Source organism: Solanum verrucosum, unplaced genomic scaffold, assembly GCF_900185275.1.
Source record: "Solanum verrucosum unplaced genomic scaffold, falcon-dt-bn FXZP01000268.1, whole genome shotgun sequence".
Taxonomy (NCBI): Eukaryota; Viridiplantae; Streptophyta; class Magnoliopsida; order Solanales; family Solanaceae; genus Solanum; species Solanum verrucosum.
This window is the reverse complement of record NW_026019957.1, coordinates 4053541-4074913: the sequence shown is the minus strand read 5'-3', so window position 1 is coordinate 4074913 and position 21373 is coordinate 4053541. Positions and strand designations below refer to the sequence as shown.

General features: G+C 33.3%; 1 pseudogene; it reads left to right on the top strand.

The window, feature by feature from the left end:
- The window catches only part of LOC125814373 (patatin group M-1-like), a 37487-nt pseudogene extending 24236 nt beyond the window's left edge, over nucleotides 1-13251 (top strand).
- Nucleotides 13252-21373: the final 8122 nt, after the last annotated feature.

Genomic DNA, 21373 nt, shown 5'->3' with positions numbered 1-21373 from the left:
GTAGAGACACGCTAAGATAAGGCTTTAAATAGGCTTTTAATAGTGGTATTGAGAGTCCTTTGAGATGAAGAGTTTTATCTTGGGTAGAGACCTGGTTATATTTATCACAAGAGATCGTGATTAGATTCCTTTTAGAGAACACCAAAAATTAAGCATAGGACATGAATATATATTTTGGGACAAGTGGAAGGAACAGGTTCAAGTGCATTGATTCTATATTAGTCATGAACAATTGTAGTATACATACCTTAGATCGCTGGATAATGTTGAGTTTTGCTCCAATTTTACTAAGTTTCTCTCCTATGACAGATGCAAATACAATATTATAGTGCATGAGTGACTTGACATTAAAAGTGGTATAGAGACATACAACTTAATGTACAAAATTGAGCATAAAATTCAAGATTAGAGGGCAGAATGCGCAATGTTCATTAGCCATTGAGGGACACTCATGTGATCTTAATCATCCCAAGGTCCAACTTGTTCCTTTTGAAAGTGTTTTCCTAGGTTGATCATCCTTCTTTCAATTTATGTTCCTTTTGAAGATGTTCTTAGGAGTATGTTCTGCAGTACCTCCTGAGTCAGACAAGCCCTCTTATCTACCAACCATACAAAACATTTTATCTTGGTTGGTGCTTGGCTTGTCCATACATATTTCCATCTAGCCAATCTGAGGCCTTGTTGAGTTCCCATTTCCTTCTTATATAGCTTGTTAACTGTGAATCTTCCATCCTCAGAGTGTACCCACGAGACTCTGTCTGACCTTGCAGCAAAACCATTAAACTAATCGATTACATGTAACAATTGTGCCACCCTATCTATTTCCCAGTCATTGAAATGTCTCCTGAAAGATATATCCCAACCAAACAGCCCCTAATGGTGAATTCCTTTTATGTATATTAATGTTAGCCTTTTTTTTTGTTTTCAGTGGCTCAGCTTACAACAAAAATAAAGCACCTATCTTCACTTCTTCACAAAAAGGTGAGTTTTCTGTTGAATTGTACCCAATTGAGAGCATCTTTAGCAGGAATACGCATATCACGAAAATTCCATTTATAGCAGATTGCCGGAAGCTTTTTCCATACTAAAACTTCTCCTCTCGTTTGGGGGGAGAGGCGATGAACTTTTGTTGTTTGGCTCACTGCCTCCCAAGGAAAGCTCATAACTGGTCTTTGAAAGGAGAGCCAAATGTAAGATACCATGCTTTTAATTTATTTTTTCTTTTCTTTTATAACAATGGTGTCTAGAATAACTTGCACACACCACGACGTGTATGTATCTCTGTGTACCGGGGGCTCATGACATTTTTACCTTGTGATAGTTTGAGGAGTGAAATTAGCAGTAATTGGTCTTCAAGAACCACAATATCTTTTCCTTGTTTGAATTGTACTTGGATGGTAGCAACCTATGTTGCTTAGACTCTTCAAAAATGTCAACGGGTGTGTGTCGGATTCTCCAAAAGTAGTATATATTTAGAGAATCCGACATGGGTGTGGCATCGAAAGTGAAGAGTCTGCACAGCTTAGGTGGCAAATGGCAAGGTGTTGATTGATTATTATTTGCTTCAATAATTTACAGGGATGAATTGTTCCTAATAAGCTTCGCCTTTTTAATCTTCATAATATATTCTTGTGTTATTTTCTCCTCTTGGTTTTGATGGTTCGTCGAGAGGACATACGTTTGCTCCGTCAGGTAATTTTCCTATTTTTTGTTTTGAATTAAGGTAACGATACGATAACACAACATGTCCGTGTGAATTCACTCTTTTTCTGCAGGTATGGTGATCACGCAGACCTTAAAATATACAGATAACGACATACTTGTCAAACTAATAGGCAGGCGTATTTAAGATTTGAAATTTATAAATTTCTCCAATTAACTTCAAATTGATATATGATAATATGACTGAATTCATAGTCAAATATTTAATCATATATTTTGTATTACCAACAAGTTCCTTTTTTTAAATAAATAAATAAACCGTATAACTCTTGTCAGGTGCAAATTTGTTTATTAAATGCTAAAGAAGGATAGTTCTTAGCATAATTACATAAAAGGATATTTCACTGAGTTGTGGTGGAATGGTTGGAATTTTTTTTAATTTTTTTTAGAGCGTTACTCCAAAAATAGGCTCTGTAATACACGACTCAAATATAGTTGGACTTCAATAGAAAATATTTCTATTGAAATTTATCCCTCTCCTCTTTATTTTTGTGATTAATAAACAACATATAAAACTTGATGGGCAAACCTAACCCTTATACTTTAATTTGGCATGTTATTTCATTATTAAGTAGTAATAAAACCCAAGAACTTGTTAGCTTGAATTAGAGGAATTTGAATGCTTGGGCTTTCTTCCTTTTTGAGAGCAATTTTGCAAACCTACATATATACAAAGGAAATTATTAGTATATTATAATATTGTTCTCACTCGATAATAGGCATGTGTAGATTAACTTAACATTGAAGTGTGTTTTAATACAAAAACGTGATAGTTTAGATAGGTATATGGTGGTCAGATAAGAACAATTTTGAGACCAAATTTCAAACGGAGGTCAAAGTTGTTACATTCCAATAGTTGAGGGGAAAATTTGAATCAATTCACCAATAATAAATGCATATTTAAAATCAAATTAAAAGGGAAGGCAAAATTGTTCATTTTCCATAATTTAGAGGAGTTTTCTCTTATTTTTAGTCGTTCATTAGTTTTTAAAAAACATTTTTGGGCGAAACGAAAATGGTGAGGGGAGTTTTTACTTAAGAAATGGATGGAGGGTATTTTTATACTAAATTCAATTAAATTTGGATTCGTGTAGAAAAGTGACACATTGGGAGGTAAACGCTCCCTAATAAAAGTGATTTTATACTCAAGTTAAGGGGACTCGAACTCAAAACATTTGATTAAGAATGAATGAATACTTATCATTCCACCACAACCTCGTTGGTAGGTTTTGGAGCTTTTGTTTTGGCAGTTGGGTGGATTGAATAAATGTAAAATGAATGTGTGTACTAGGTGCACAGTTTGTTTTGATATTAATTCTTGGTTGTTCTGAGAATTAAAATTCTCAAAGTTAGCAGATCTGTTTGGCCATAAAAATTAAGAATGGTACCACAGAATCCACAGAGCATTATATTGCACCTTTTTTTTCCAATTCGGTGTTCCGTATTTATATTGGAGCCCGACTAAATTTAGATTCGCGACGGAAAGTTCAACATTGGGAGGTAAAGTCCTCCCTTACAAAGGCGACTCCGTACCCAAAGGGGCTCGAACCTGAGACCTCTTGATTAGGAATGAAGGAGTACTTACCACTCCACCACAACTTTTGTTGGTGTATTATATTGCATCTACCTAGAGCCGTCAAAATGGGCTTAGCCCATAGGGCTGGCTCAACTCAACCCGTTATTGAGGTAGGGTTGGGATATAATTTTTCAAGCCCATTTAAAACTAGGGCTTATAAGTCCAACCCATATAAGCCCTTGGCCCTTGAGGCTTGATCGGGGCCGGGCTGGGGTCAGCTTATTGGCCAAAACTATTTATTTAAGGGTAACTTACAACAATCTCGCTAGCATATGAGCTAATTACTTAAATGCACATTATGTTGTAATATTATAAATCTTACCATAATTTAGTACGTCTAGATACATGTATCTCAGGATACATGGACTCAAAATTAGGTTAATTTGTTTTAGATACACTCTACCCAAGTGGATTCGCATGTATCTATGATACATAGACGAATCTGCACCCTCATCTCCCTCCCCTCTCGCTTATCACTCTCTTATCTCACTCGCATATCTGGGATGCATCACACCAGATACATGTATCTCGCATATCTAGTATCCTAGATACATGCTAATTACACTCGATTTTTTGCTAGTGTTATTGAAACAACACCATTGTTTGCCATATTTGATTTGAAAATCTTCTCATTTTCTTGATGTTATAGAATTTTAAGTTTGAAAAGAAAAAAAAAAAAAGGGCTAGCCTGCCCCAACCTTCGACTCTTCTAGGGTTGGGTTGAGTTGAACATTTTCAGTCCCTTCCAAATGAAGAGTTGGCCCACCCTTTAAATTCCTTGGCCCGAAAGGCTTGAGCCAGGTGGGGCAAGACCAACCCTTTTTGACAATTCTACCCCTACCTATTCAAAATTTTAAGTTTTCAATTGGATTACCTATTATTTTCTTGCACTAATGTTCAAAAATATGGTATACAATATTGTACAAAACTCCAAAAATTAAATTATAGGAAAAAATTATGTATTAAGGCAAATACGTAATATATATTTACTATAGAAAATAATTGTTTGAAAGAATTACAATTCATAGCTATTTTTAAATTATAACAATTTATCTCTCCTCTCTCTCCTCTCTCTTGTCTCCCTTACATCGCTCCTCTATTTGCACTCTCTCTCTCTCTCTCTCTCTCTCTGCACTCTTAGTCCCCCCCCCCCCCTCTCTGTTACCTCTATTCTCTTTGCCCCCTCCCCTCTCTTGCCACCTCCTTTCTCTCTCAATAGAGTAATAGCCAATGATGCAAATGTTAACAATCAACGATACAAATACAAATGTGATACAAATGATAATGATAATTGTCAATTATATAATTTTTTTCAGTAATACAAAATACAAATACACATGACAACAAATACAAATATACACAAGGCAACAAATACAAATGGCAATATATGAATACAAAAACACATAAGGCAACCTTTTTGGACAATTCAAAAATAGACTATAACCCTTAATATCGGATCATTCAATATTCTTAGTCTCAAACTTGAAATAATATGTTATAAGATAAACTTTGAAAAGTATAAGAAATATTTGTAAATTATATCAAAGTAAATACTTTTATGTATAAATTAAATTTTAAAAATTATATTACAATGTCGGGTTTGAGTTTTTTTAGTTTAAGCCAAACTAATCCAAGTATACTTGGATTATTTTTAATGTCAGACCAAGTCAAATCAAATCACTAGTCAAATTTTTTATTTATTTAACTTGACTTGTAGTTTATTTTGATTTTCGATTCAATTTTGTTCACCCATAATCAGAATATCCTAAGACGTTGAATTAACTAATAAATCAGACATATCCATGTTTTATTTATAAATAAATATATGTGGTTACATGTTATTATAAATTTTTTATTACACATAATTTTACAAAGATTCACTGATATATATATATATATATCACCAATAGTAGTAACTTACTATTTTTTGATAAAAAATTTCACATGCTATGAATAATTTCTTCACATCAAGCATGAATCTCTTTTACAAAAAATAAACTTATCAATATCATTTATATCATTATACGTATAAAATATAAACTTGTGGACCATATTTTATATTGCGGTCCATGACATAAATTATTAAGCATCTTTGTCTACATCGCTGACCAGAGCCTTTAAAACGAAGAAAATATCATAAATAGCTAAGATGTGAAAAATGTCGTTATATCTTTCTTTCTCTTTGATTGTTGTGGTCACCAAATTAAAAGTAGGGAAAAAATTTGATATACTCCTCAATTTTGTCATTTAGTGCTGATATATCTTTTATCATGAAAGTGACTCATATATATCTTTTTTTCCTATAACAAAAGTAAAAACGTTATTTTAATTATTATTTTTTATTAAAATCAATAATTCATGTAGGGGCGTATTTTTTAAAACTTCTTTGCTTCAATGGCTAAATCAAATATATTATTTTGATGGTCAACTTTTTTTTTCACTAATTATTTTATAAAATTTAATATATATGCCCTATTTTTAGATACAAAGTTATACTATAATATGGCTGTAAAAAATAGTTTTAAATTACAATATCGCTACAAAAAATAGTTTTAAATTTTCTTTTCTTTGTTTCTTTCACATTTTTTGTACTCTCTTATTTTTATATTAAAGAATGAAAGAAAAACTAAAATAAGAATAAAAAAACTCAAAAAGTGATAATTAAAGAAGTCAAAAAATAATTCATCCATGCGAAAGATCGAATATACCTCTGAACTTTGTTCAAGGATCATATATATATATATATATATATATATATATATATATATATATATAGAGAGAGAGAGAGAGAGAGAGAGAAACTAAAATAAGAATAATTTTTTTTAAATAATGATAATTAAAGAAGTCAAAAAATAATTCATCCATGCGAAAGATCGAATATACCTCTAAACTTTGTTCAAGGATCATATATATATATATATATATATATATATATATATTTCAACACAATTTTTGTTAAAAAATTTTTAAAAAAATCAAAAATAATTTTTATCGCTCTCGTTAAATGAAAAGGGTATATGTGAGCCACTTTTATAATGGTAGGGATATATGTGAGATACTTTTATAACAAGGCATATCAAATTTATTTGACAAGTTGAAGGATATATCGGGCCCTTTTTTCCTTAAAACTATAATGTTAGTAGAAAATGTTTTCTTAAAACGCTTGCAAGTTTCTTACTTATTTTTTAGTTTAGTGTTTGATAAGTATGTAAAAAATATTATTTCAAAAATATTTATATATAATCTAACAAAATATAATCTTAAATTTTTGCGATGTTTAATTGGAAAAATAGTGTAGCTAATGTGGTTTACTTTTATTTAACAGATTTAAATAATTTGCAAGTGATAGGAATAGAAATCAAGTGAAAATAGGTTTAAAAGAAGCTAGATTAAAGAAAATGAGAATACTGGCTAGAAACACAAAACATCTAAAGTGCCATTTTCTCCAATTTTATGTACACTATTTGTCATGTTCCGAGCCTACACCCTGGGCAGAACTGGCACTCGAAAACCATTGTTGGCCCCAAGCGAACTCTTGATCTGACTTAACTTATAGCGTAAGACTTAACTTAACAGAAATAAACCCATATAACTCAAGAATGTTAATGAGAAAACATTCAACTAGTCAATAAGGCAAACTCAAGTCTTTAAACAACATATGAAATGAATAAGACTAAAGAACTATGACTACTCGTCTATGAAGCCTCTAAACAATGAGGGAAGTCGGGACAAGACCCCCGATCATTCTAACAACTAAAATACTGGAAAGCAAAGTAAAAGGAGTCCTTCGGAAAGCAAGGAGGCTCACCAACTGACTCTGAGTGCTCAACTGGATCAACGAGGCGCTGGATGCTAATCCTGGTTACCTGTGTCTGCATCATAAAACGATGCAGTCCAAAAGGCACCAGTACATTGAATGTACGAGTATGCGAGGGGAAAACTAAACATAACATAAGTTTGAAAGGAATCTGAAAGGAACACTTACCTTGGCTTTACTCAACTTATGAATAACTCAACTCAAATGCAAAGTAAAAACAATAATAAATGTGCAGTTTATACAAAGCATTTAAAACAGTAGGTAGCAACTCAATTTGTTAAAGAAATGCAACACAACAACCCAGTTTACATGTAAAGTAAATACTGTGGGAGTTTCTCTAACCGACAACCACCACTATGAGTCTAAGTGATGATACAACGTCTTCCCCATGTTGCCAGAACTTTCCTATACTTTGCCGTCATATAGAACGCCTTAACTAAGTGGATCCACTTGTCTATGCTTAAAAAGCACTAAGAAATCATCTAAAAAGTATGATCATTTTTCTACCCATGATGGCGACATGGTTTATGGAGACTTGAGTTATTATGAACTTGCATCCCCATATCGGTGCTCAATACTACTCCCAAAATATACTCAGCTCATATGTTTTTAAAACAAAACTCTTTCTTTGGTTTGAGATAATTACTCAAAACTTAGCTTAAATGCTCTCTTGGAAATCGATGTTTCCTTTCTTACTCAAATGTGAAAACATTTTAACTCTTGGGAATAATTAGTTTCTGTATTATCTTTGAAGAAATAAAGTTTACTCTTACTCTTTACTCAACTCAAAGTTTAAGTCTTAAAATAAAGTTAAAACATTTGTAAAAGACTTTTGGAAAACTCTATAAACTTCTCTTGACTTAACTCTTAACCTCTTGACTTGACTCTTAACTTTCCTTGAATTGAAGTATGGATTCAAGGCCCGATCAAGCCTCAAGGGCCAAGGGCTTATATGGGTTGGGCTTATAAGCCCTAGTTTTAAATGGGCTTGAAAAATCCTATCCCGACCCTACCTCAATAACGAGTTGAGTTGAGCCAGCCCTATGGGCTAAGCCCATTTTGACGGCTCTAGGTAGGTGCAATATAATACACCAACAAAAGTTGTGGTAGAGTGGTAAGTACTCCTTCATTCTTAATCAAGAGGTCTCAGGTTCGAGCCCATTTGGGTATGGAGTCGCCTTTGTAAGGGAGGACTTTATCTCCCAATGTTGGACTTTCCGTCGTGAATCTGAATTTAGTCGAGCTCCAATATAAATACGGAACACCGAATTGAAAAAAAAAAGGTGAAATATAATGCTCTGTGGATTCTGTGGTACGAATTCTTAATTTTTATGGCCAAACAGATCTGCTAACTTCGAGAATTTTAATTCTCAGAACAACCAAGAATTAATATCAAAACAAACTGTTCACCTAGTACACACATTCATTTTACATTTATACAATCCACCCAACTGCCAAAACAGAAGCTCCAAAACCTACCAACGAGGTTGTGGTGGAATGATAAGTATTCATTCATTCTTAATCAAAAGTCTTGGGTTCGAGTCACCTTGAGTATAAAATCGCTTTTATTAGGGAGCGTTTACCTCCCAATGCGTCACTTTTCTACAGGAATCCAAATTTAATTGAATTTAGTATAAAAATACCCTCCGTCCATTTCTTAAGTAAAAAACTGCCCTCACCATTTTTGTTTCGCCCAAAAATGTTTTTAAAAACTAATGAACGACTAAAAATAAGAGAAAACTCCTCTAAATTATGGAAAATGAACAATTTTGCCTTCCCTTTTAATTTGATTTTAAATATGCATTTATTATTGGTGAATTGATTCAAATTTACCCCTCAACTATTGGAATGTAACAACTTTGGCCTCCGTTTGAAATTTGGTCTCAAAATTGTTCTTATCCATCATATATTTACCTATCTAAACTATCACGTTTTTGTATTAAAACACACCTCAATGTTAAGTTAATCTACACATGCCTATTATCGAGTGAGAACAATATTATAATATACTAATAATTTCCTTTGTATATATGTAGGTTTGCAAAATTGCTCTCAAAAAGGAAGAAAGCCCAAGCATTCAAATTCCTCTAATTCAAGCTAACAAGGTCTTGGGTTTTATTACTACTTAATAATTAAATAACATGCCAAATTAAAGTATAAGGGTTAGGTTTGCCCATCAAGTTTTATATATTGTTTATTAATCACCAAAATAAAGAGGAGAGGGATAAATTTCAATAGAAATATTTTCTATTGAAATCCAACTATATTTGAGTCATGTATTACATAGCCTATTTTTGGAGTAACGCTCTAATTTTTTTTTTAAGAAATCCCAATCATTTCACCACAACTCAATGAAATATCCTTTTATGTAATTATATATGCTAAGAACTATCCTTCTTTAGCATTTAATAAATAAATTTGCAAATGACAAGAGTTATATGGATTTATTTTTATTTTTAAAAAAAGGAACTTGTTGGTAATACAAAATATATGATTAAATATTTGACTATGAATTCAGTCATATTATCATATATCAATTTGAAGTTATTGAAGAAATTTATAAATTTCAAATCTTAAATACACCTGCCTATTAGTTTGACAAGTATGTTGTTATCTGTATATTTTAAGGTCCGCGTGATTACCATTCCTGCAGAAAAAGCGTGAATTCACACGAACATATTGTGTTATCGTATCGTTACCTTAATTCAAAACAAAAATAGGAAAATTACCTGACGGAACAAACATATGTCCTCTCGACGAACCATCAAAATCAAGAGGAGAAAACAACACAAGAATATATTATGAAGAGTAAAAAGGCAAAGCTTATTAGGAACAATTCATCCCTGGAAATTATTGAAGGAATAATCAATCAACACCTTGTCAGTTGCCACCTAAGTTGTGCGGACTCTTCACTTTCAATGCCACACCCATGTCGGATTCTCTAAAAATATATTACTTTTGGAGAATTCGACACACACCCGTTGACATTTTTGAAGAGTCTAAGCAACATAGGTTGCTACCATCCAAGTACAATTCAAACAAGGAAAAGATATTGTGGTTCTTGAAGACCAATTACTGTTAATTTCACTCCTTAAACTATCACAAGGTAAAAATGTCATGAGCCCCCGGTACAGAGAAATACATACATGTCGTGGTTCGTGCAAGTTATTCTAGACACCGTCGTTATAAAAAGAAAAGAAAAAAGAAATTAAAAACATGGTATCTTACATTTGGCTCTCCTTTCAAAGACCAGTTATGAGCTTACCTTGGGAGGCAGTGAACCAAACAACAAAAGTCCATCCCCCTCATCGCCTCTCCCCCCCAAAACGAGAGGAAAAGTTTTAGTATGGAAAAAGCTTCCGGCAATCTGCCAAAGAAAAACTGCATTCAAGTAGTATGTCATACGTGCTGGTCTAGAACTTGTAATCTGGGTTGTCTCGGAGGCCAAGCTTAGAAAGAACGAGGCAGTAAGAGTCCCAATCTGTCCTTCGCAGATACTTCAATAACTTCTTCCTATTTTTGAACCTATAAACATCATGGAGCAGCACTATGTGGCTTGAACTTCCATTTGAGTATTAACTTAAAAAAAAATCAAATTCAAGCAACTTTCTTACATATGTTTCTTTAACAAGTTCAAGAGAAATAACATCTATCAATAGCAAAATTAAGGTATTAGAAGCTGGACGACAGGAGATCTACAAAGAACTTTGGGGTCTCTCTACACATGTTGCCCAAAAAAGAGGAATAGGTTGCAATATCTCGCTTAATCCCACTCGGTCCCCTGGAATTCACCATTAGGGGCTGTTTGGTTGGGATATATCTTTCAGGAGACATTTCAATGACTGGGAAATAGATAGGGTGGCACAATTGTTACATGTAATCAATGAGTTTAATGGTTTTGCTGCAAGATCAGACAGAGTCTCGTGGATACACTCTGAGGATGGAAGATTCATAGTTAACAAGCTCTATAAGAAGGAAATGGGAACTCAACAAGACCTCAGATTGGCTAGATGGAAATATGTATGGACAAGCCAAGCACCAACCAAGATCAAAAGTTTTGTATGGTTGGTAGATAAGAGGGAGGGCTTGTCTGACTCAGGAGGTACTGCAGAAGATACTCTATTGGCAAAGTATCAATAGGTAGGCTAAAGGATGGGAAGAGGAAACAATTTGGGCAAATTCGCACCGCAAAGGCAAGCAAGCACAAGGTGAGATATATAGGATGGCATTCACTGCAAGTGTCTTATCTTATTTGGCAGGAAAGGAACCAACGAATTTTCCAGAAGCTAACAAGAACCCCTGCAATGCTGGCAAAACAGGTTGTTCAAGAGGTGCATATAAGAGGAAAAACAAAACCAAGACTAAGCTATGTATTACAAACTCTGAATTTTTATCCTGTGTAGGTGCAATATGCGTAGCTAGATTGGTGATCTGGTAGTAAGGATCTGGTAGTAATAGCAGAGATTAAAAGTTGCTACAAAACTGGGAGTTGTCCAGTTTGCTTGTGTTACTGATTATTTGGTAATCAAAAGAAAGGTGCATACATGGTCCAGTCTGAACTCTTGAGGTCTGTATGCCATGAAGTTGAAAACTAGAAACTAAAGGTAGTAAAAACAAAAGAACAGGCCAAATTGATAGACAATATGACAAAAAGTAATTTAGTCTTGACTAATATACATCTTCCCATCAAGCCATTATTTTTTATTAAAATGGTAAAGCAAAATATAACTAATATGATTGCCTTCACCTTTTGCTGTAATGCAGTTCAAGCGTTGCTTTTATATTTTTTAGCCAAATGCATCCACCTTCTACTAGAAAGGAAAGATTATACTTGCTGCTTAGAGAATTGTTGAAGGCAAAAGACCATTATGATTTCTGAAATGAATGCTTCATAGGTGACTCTGTATTCAGAACCAAACACTTCAAAACTATTCAGTGAAGGCTGGAAATCGAAAAGGGTTTATCTGAAGGAAACATTTGCCATGAACAATAGAATTAGAAGTAAAATGCTATTTTCTTATGACTGAAAAGTTCATTTGAGGCAAACCTTACCAATCACATCAAAAGTCAGGGATAATGGGCCCGTCTCTCTATTCTCCACTTAAATACCAGGCTAATTCGTCACTTCAACTACACCCTAGGCAGAATTAGAAGGAGCAGAATCATTGACAGAAAGATATTTGAGAACAAAACGCCACTTGCCTTTTCAACCAAGTGTTCTTTTGGTGGATGCAACATCAGCTGCCCCAAGACATCAAGTCTCTGAACTGTAAAAAGTAATTGTAATCAACATATGATATATTTTTTAAGTAACATTGTGCAGGTAAGAAAATTTTATTTGGCCTTAGTTTGACTTCAATTGGTGTTTATTCGTTGTTGCACAGGAATCGAACTGTTGAATAACTATATGGTTATTCAGCTGCAGAAGCTCTTGGAAGTGACCTCATTGAACTCCTAACAGATGCTCGGGATCATGATGCTGCTAATAACATAGTACACAGAGTGATAAGGGGTGAAAGTTGGACTCGACAGTTTCCAGTTAAGAATAAGCAAGGGGATAGATTCCTAGTTGTTGCTATCGATACCCCTTTTTATGATGATGATGGTACTTTGCTTGGTGTTATTTGCATATCAAGTGACAAGGGGACGGCCATTAAAAGAAGTACTCTCAGTTATTTAAACACCAGCTTCTATTCTAAAGGCCCAGTCAGAAACAAAAACTCTCAGCATGCAAAAGTGACGCAACAATGGAAAACAACTGCATCCAAAGTTGACCCATGCATCTCCAAACCTCCTTCTTCCTCACACGAAACAGACTCATTCAATCCAGTGGAATTGGAAATTCAAGCTTCCAAACTGAGGGATTTGGAACCTCTGATGATGCACTTTCACAATTAGAGGCAAATGACAAAGTTAACCATATCAATTTGCCCTTGCAGCACCAATTCGTCTCATTTCTGTGATTCTTATCATGAGGGGCTGGACTCAGATATCTCTTCCCAATCTCTTAATTGTTTCCTTCCTCTTCCATGGCATGGTTGGTGGTGAACTTTTGCAGTCTGTTGATACCCCTGTGGTAGTGGAAATGGTCCAAATTGACAATGATGAAAGCTTGCAAGGCTTTGGGGGTGAATGAATGAATCAGGTTTTGAACATGAAATCCTCGATATCATTCTCAGAATGGAGGAAAAGAGAAAAAAACATCAGATTCAAGAACAGAAGAAAGTAAAGGACTCTAGGAAAGGAAAAAACAAAGCAGACACTGAACTGAAAAAGTTGGATTGGGGACTTCAAGAGGGCAGTGGTAAGAAAGACAAGGGTCATTCTAGATGAGAGTCAAAACACTCATTTGGAATGTACAGGGGTTGAACAACAAAAATAAGAGATGCACCTTGAAATCTCTTATATTAATAATAAATGAGGAGCAGACATCATTTGTTTACTAGCAGCTATCAGGGGTCTGTGGTCTGACTTGTGGGTAATTGGTGGTGATTTTAATGTATGCAGATTTGAAGAGGAAAAATTGAACTGTACTAGAAGATCTAGGGCTATGATGGGATTTTCTAATGACATTCAAGACTTAGAATTGATTGACCCGCCTCTTCAAGGAGCTCAATTCACCTGGTCAAGAGGGGAGGCTCATTTCCAAGCCTCAAGAATTCACAAGTTTCTTATATCACCTGAATGGAGTGAAATGTTCAATGCCATTAAATAATACCCCTTGCCTAGAGTGTTCTCTGATCACAAACCTATTGTTCTGGAAAGTGGGGATTGGGAAGCTTCACCTTCTTATTTCAAATTCGAGAATATCTCGTTACAATCAGATGGATTCCTTGACATGGTGAGCGATTGGTGGAATTCTTACAATGTTTCAGGCACTCCTGATTTATTTTGGTCCAGAAGCTGAGATACCTAAAGAGGATATCACCAAATGGAACAGAGAGGTCTTTGGCCAGATTGAATCTCAACGACACAAAGCACTGATGGAACTAGGAAGGTTGGACCAAATTGTTGAACAAAGAACTCACACCCCCGAGGAAAATGTGAAGTCACTAAGCCTGAAACTTGAGATTCAACAGATCGCCATTGCTGAAGAGATCTCATGGAGACAAAAGTCAAGATGTTTATGGCTAAAAGAAGGCGATAAGAATAAGAATTTTTTCCAGAGAATGATCAACTCTCATAGAAGGAGCAACTGCATTGATAGATCAAAGATTGGGGATGATTTAATTGAGAATAAAGAGCTGATAAAGAGAGGAATCCTAGCATTCTATCTGGAAAGTCAAAATTCCATATAAGCTGACAGTCTTTACTTGGCTGGTAGTTAGAGAGGCGGTATTAACACAGGAGAATCTAATGAAGAGGGGAATACATATGTCCTAGATGTTTTTTTTTTTGTGAGCAACAGGCAGAGACAATCAACCATTTGTTTCTTCATTGCAAGGTGGTTAGACAATTGTGGCACTTATTTACCAGCTTCAGGGGCACAAACTGGACCATGCCACAAAGGGCAAGTCAAGCTATAGAGAGCTGGAACAATTAAGGCAGTAGCAGTACAGACCAAAGCAGATGGAGAATTGTCCCAACAGTGATTTGGTGGACCATATGGAAGGAGAGAAATATGAGATGTTTTGAGAGCATTAGTAGTCCTCTGCACAGGATTAAAATTAATTGCATTATCACGTTTTGCTATTGGTGTAGTTCTGAGTATGTAAATGACCCTATAGCTATTATAGATATCCTCTTCTTTTTATTGACATAGGTAACTGTTTCTATTTCTGTAACACAGTACATGGGTTACTGAAACCATATTTACAAAAGAACTCAAAATCTACTATCCTATCCTTATAATGAGTCTAAGACATCAATGATAGAGACAATATCATTAGAGTATATCTAGTTACACCAAAAACATAAAGTCAAAATGCAATTCGTTTTGACTTGTTCTATAGTATTCTCCATATTCTCAAAGACTCTAAGGTTCCTCTCCTTCCATATTGTCCACCATATAGCTGCAGCCTGCAGGTACAATTCTCCAGTTGTTTCTGTTTTTAGCGTGAACTCGTACTTCTTCCCAACTGTGTAATGCTTCTGTGATTTTCCCTTGCATGGACCAAGATATGTTTTTGTGATATCCTAAGTCCTTTGTAAGATGAGGTAGGATCTAGTGTAGTTTTGTTTTGAGTACACGCAACTGTATGTAGCTCCATGATGTAAATTCAGGATCCCAGCCTTTAGTGCTGAAGATTAATACACAAAAATGTTACCTTGTCAAAAAAAAAAAAAGAGGAGCTAGAAGCACCTTTCAATGAACAAGAAGTATTAGATGCCCTCAAATCTTGTGCTCCTGACAAAGCACCAAGCTCGGCCGATTTTACTATAGCCTTTTTCCAGAAATCACGGAGCTTTATCAATTCTGACATAATGGAAGCCCTCACTTTCTTCCATCAGAATTGTCAAATGGAGAGGTCCTGCAATGCCATTTTCATTGCTCTCATCCCAAAGAAGAAGGGGGCCTGGAACTAAAGGACTTCAGGGCTATAAGCCTTATAGGCAGTGTTAACAAACTTTTGGCAAAGATCCTAGCTGAGAGGCTAAAAAGGGTAGTATCCTCGCCAATCTCAGACGAACAAAGTGCATTCATGAAGGGCAGACAAATCACTGATGCATCCATGATCGCCAATGAAGTTTTAGACAAATCTTGTGCTCCTGACATATTTCGATACTCACTTGACCTATACACATATGTTGTAAAATGGAAATAATATGTGACGGCCCAGCCCGTTAGTGATATTGTTACTTTGTTGGTAAGACATGTTTACTTATATACCAATATCTTTTCTGTATTTTGTCGATGCGAGACTTTTTATCTTAAATTGGGTGTGACATACATCCCCTCTATGGACTCATTGTCCTTGTTGAGTTTTTCTTATTTGCTGAGCTTTTCTTATCTTAAGTTGGGGTGAAACATACACCCCCTTTTATGGACTCAACGTCCTTGCTAAGGTTTACCCCACCGCATGAAATTTTTCTAGACTCAGCACTACGGTTTTCCACGCCTTATTGAAATTTGCCTAAACTCAGTTGAAGTCAGGGCCACATCGACAAAACTGATACATGATTGAGTCTGATATCATTTGTGATGGCCCAATCTACTAGTGATATTATCCGCTTTGACTTAGGTCCGGACGACTTTAAAACACATTACTAGTATGTAAGACTTGCTTAATCATATACCAAATATCTTACCTATGTTTTACCAATGTGAAACTTCTTATCTTAAGCTAAGATGTCATATAATCGGATGTGTTTTAATACATATATGTATGTATAAAAGTTAAAGTTAGAATAAAATTGTCAAATAGTATGTAAAAGTAATTATATGTACCTAGGTGGGAAAAAGTAAAAGGATACAATATCTTTGGCAGCACAAAAGGGAAGATTATTCTCATTTGGAGCAGTGATCATAGTGGCTAGTATTCCACCTGTACTTGTCCCAGCAATAACATCAAAGTAATCTACAACTCTTGCATCTTTACCATCCAATTCTTGACTCAAAAATAATCTTTTTCAGGATGATAGCTATAACATCTTTTTCAACACGTAACAAAGTCTAATGATAATCTAACATGGAAGACAATTAATACTGTTAATTAAACAACATTATATAGACTTTAAAGAGGATTTTCATGAAGGATTGTGAGATAACCTTTCACTCAAAAGATCAGGTTGTGGACATACGAGATCCTTATAATGGATTTATCGTCATAAAAGATTTTCAATTATTAGTATTGATTTGTCATCTTGTTATTTCGATCCCAACATGCTAATCATTAAAATAATACAATTCAAATATAAAAAATATATAGTAATGCCACATCCACACATACGTGGAAAAAAAAAAACATAGTTACGATACGTCGATACCTGAAGTTGGTCTTCAAGAAAAGCAAGAATAGTAGCCGGAATAATTCCTCTTATGCCTCCTCCATCAACACTAAGAATTGTCACCATTTCTCCCATCACATGAGATGTTACTACTAAAAAAAGTATAATGAAAAATAATGTTCTAGTTGCCATTGTTAGACCATCTTTTTTGGAGTACAAAAGCATCAACTAACAAGCGAGAGTTTATATAATCAGATGAAAAGTATTTGGTTCAAGTCCAGAATGATCATTTACTTTTTGTAATCAGATTTGTTAGCAAAGTAATCTCACAATTATGATATTTGTATGCCGAGTCAGACCTATGTAGGGTCAAAGAGGTTCAAATGAATCCACTTGATCGAAATATTTTATAGGTTAAATTTGATAAATTAAAATTACTCATATCGTGTCAAATGAACCAATGTGATCCTATGGTGTGATGATCTAATAGGTTCAAAAAATTATTGTGATATGATGTTTGAAACGCCTATGCAATATTAAATCTTAGATATTTTTTTACTAATTAATTTTTTGTTTTGTGTTACCATATATATATTACAAATGTGTGCACATTTGGTCAATTTTAAGGTTATACCTTATTACTTTCTCTCTATGAATTAATTTTCTCTATTTCTTACTCTTGTTTTTTTTTTTCTATTTTTAAGGGCGTTTGACTAAAAGCTTATTTGGATTGATTTATTTTAAATGCTAAAATAACTTTAAAATATTTTAGTAGTGTTCGAATAAAATATAAAAGTATTATTAGACATTTGTTTTAAAGTCATAAAGACAAAAAATTATCAAAAGTCATAAGTTAGAATTCTTAATTATGACTTTTAAGTCAAACAGACAAAAAATAAGTCAAAAGCTATAAATAGTATTTCTAACTTATTACTGTTGACCTCTAAGTCATAAATCATAATCTCGTGCAAACAAATTCTAATCATATAAGTTTGTCAAATTGACTTTTAAAAGATATTTGACTTAGCGTATTAGCTGGTCAAAGTGTTGACCAAGCTTATTTTTAAAAATGATGTGTTTGGCTAGATTTTTGGAAGGGAATAAGTGTTTTTTCATAGTATATAGTAGTTGAAGTTGTTTTCGAAGCTAAAAAAGTATAAGTTTTTCCAAGAAACACTTTATAGAAAAATACACTTTAAAAATACTTTCAAAAAGTTTGACTAAATATTAATTGCTGAAAAAAAGTTCATTTTTATTTATTGATTAAAAACAAATTATTTTTCACCAACAAATATTTTTTTGAAAAAAGACTTTTCACCATAAGTTGATTTTAGAAAATGGCCAAACATATTGAGGACGTCTGATTAATTGTCAACATACCTTCTTAATATTTTGTGCAAATGATAAAAAAAAGTTATATTATTTGTGTATTTAACTTCACTTATATTATGTACTTAATTCACCTTGATATCCTTATGTGATGGATCAAATTACTAGCATCAAAATAAATAGTACGATTTTTTTTTCTATCATTCATCTAGGATATCTAAGATCAAGAATCTCTTATATTTATAATAGTTATTTGTATAGTATTAACTTGGCACTTCTAAATTGATACACCCTCTGACTATTTTTATTTGTAAAGTATTAACTTGACACATTTTTTAACGATCAATAAATTACTATATCACTTTTGAATCTAATAAATTCAATGCTTTGAGAAATGAATATAATTAATAGTAAAAAAAAAGTAAAACTAAAAATGATTGTTATATCTAAAATAAAAAAGAAAAAGAAACGAGTTTTTAAAAGTCGCCACTTATTTTTTAAAGTAAAACTAAGAAAACTATTTTTTTTTCAAAAGATTAAAAACAGAAAATCTAATGAAATATATTAAAAGGGGTTCGGGGTTCATATTAATGTTTTAGGAAGTGTTTGAAAGCACCTAAGACATCCGCTAACTTGCAGTTATCCGACAATTAAAATATTTGGCTAATTACTTTAAGAAAAGCATGCTTAATTAAGTTGCAAAAATAAACAGTTTTAAAACTTAAAATTATTTTCTAAGGGAAGGGGAAATATTGGAGAGATATTACTTAAGTAAATACCTGGCAAATACTCTAAAAAGGGTTAAGTAGAAAATAGATAATCTTATTTAATTTTAGAAAAATATAAGTATTAACTCAAAATGACTTCTTTGGGGAATCAAATTGGGAAGACCTCAAAATCAAATAAAACAAATAATCAATTACCGACAATTAAATAAGAGCAACTTTGACATATAACAAACAAAAAAATCATATTTATATGTTATAGCAAAGTTTGCATAATTGCGCTTCATAGTAAACATATTTATGTATAATTCGCTATACATTTACAATTGAGAGTTATGCCTATTTCGCTATACATATATACAAAAGAAGCAATTGTATAATTTACTGGCTCCTCTTCAGATTTGTATAATTTCGCTGGCAGGCCATTTGTATAAATTGTTGTAAGCCTCTCGTTTGTATAAATCATTGACAAAAATATTTGTATATCAAAAATTGCTCTCTCTTTCGCTTTATACAAACATAAATTATACATTATATTTGTATAATCTGTGTTTATATAAAACGAGAAAGAGAGAAAGGCAAAAGAGAACTGGGCAGGGAAATATTTGTATTGTATAATTATAAGTGTATAGGACGAATATATATGTATTTGCATGTGTATATACAATTTTCTTTCGCTTTATACAAACATAAATTATACATTATATTTGTATAATCTGTGTTTGTATAAAACGAGAAAGAGAGAAAGGCAAAAGAGAACTGGGCAGGGGAATATTTGTATTGTATAATTATAAGTGTAGAGGACGAATATATATATGTATTTGCATGTGTATATACAATTTTCTTTCGTTTTATACAAACAGAAACGCAATTTATACAGTTCTGTTGTATAAAGCGAGTGAGGAGAGCACAGAGGGAGCAAGCGAGAGAGGGAGAGTAGCGAGCGAGAATCTGGAGGGAGAGAGGCAACTAACAAACATTTGCTATGGAGTGCAATTAAATCAAACAGTAGCTACCCCATTTATTTTAGATTATTAGTTTGTCATTCTGTACAATTATCCCATTAAATAATAAGGAAGAGAAGGCTTGGGCCCAAGTCCAGTTTCTGTCTGCATGGACCGATACGTGGGCCTAAATTCAAACTTTGGGCTTTGGTCCATTTATATCTGACCCAATTCTTTCCCTTTTGTATCTATCCTAAACTAACATGGAAAGCTGACCTTTCTTTGGGCTTTTAACCCAATTTTCACCTGCCATAAAACTAACAAATAATATAAAAATAATTAGACCTTTGGCCCAATTATAATACAACACAAAACTGGGATGTTGGGAGGGCTTCTGACCCATTTTCGTGATTGTATACAGTGTATATCTCTGTTGTATATAACTGTATATTCTGCATATGTTATTGTATACGGAGTGTATACAACCTTTAATTTCGATCCGAACACTGGCATTTTCTATTTTCCAACCCTACACTTCGGTTTTGACTCAAAAAGAATAAGATTGAGCCTTTTTGGCTCAAGGGGTGAAATGCACGGGAAAAAATGACTGAAGGAAAACTGATTAAATGTAATTATCAATCAAATTAAACAAACACACTCTTAGGCACAAATAGATAACTGCTCATACACTTACATTAAGACTCGAGAAAACTATGTTACAAAAATATAATGAAACACACCAATGAAACAGAACAACGCAAGACACTAGAAGATTAATTTCATACACTCTTTGTAGAACATGTAATACAATTGTATTTTATCAAACAAACCAACAGTGGATTAAAGAAAATGTACGACTCATATACCATACTTTAACAGTACAGAAATAAAGAGATACAGTTCTTAACAAATTATTTTAAAGAGCCAAACATTTGTATTCATAGCAATTACAAAGGAAATTAACAAGTTAGCCGATTTGAGTTAATTTAGCGGATTTGGCTAGAGAGTTTCTTAATTATTATTATTATGATTAATTTCTATCGTGGAGGGTCAAAATTAGATGTCAACAACCTTCTTTTTTAATTTTCTAAAATAAATTTAAATATTTATTTTTTCTTTTTGCTTAGAAAAGAAGATTCGAATGTCATAACACAAAATCACGATAATTTATCAAAACATTAAACTCAACCAAAAGGTTACATAATCCAAAAACACATTACATTACATAGAGAGACATTTCTATTGAAATTTATCCCTCAAACTCCTCTTTTATTTTGAGGTTGAAATACTTAAATGCGCGCAATCATAAATATTGCAAGCGCTTGTTATTTAGCATAGTAAGGTTACTACTAGCTACACCCGAGACCTTGAA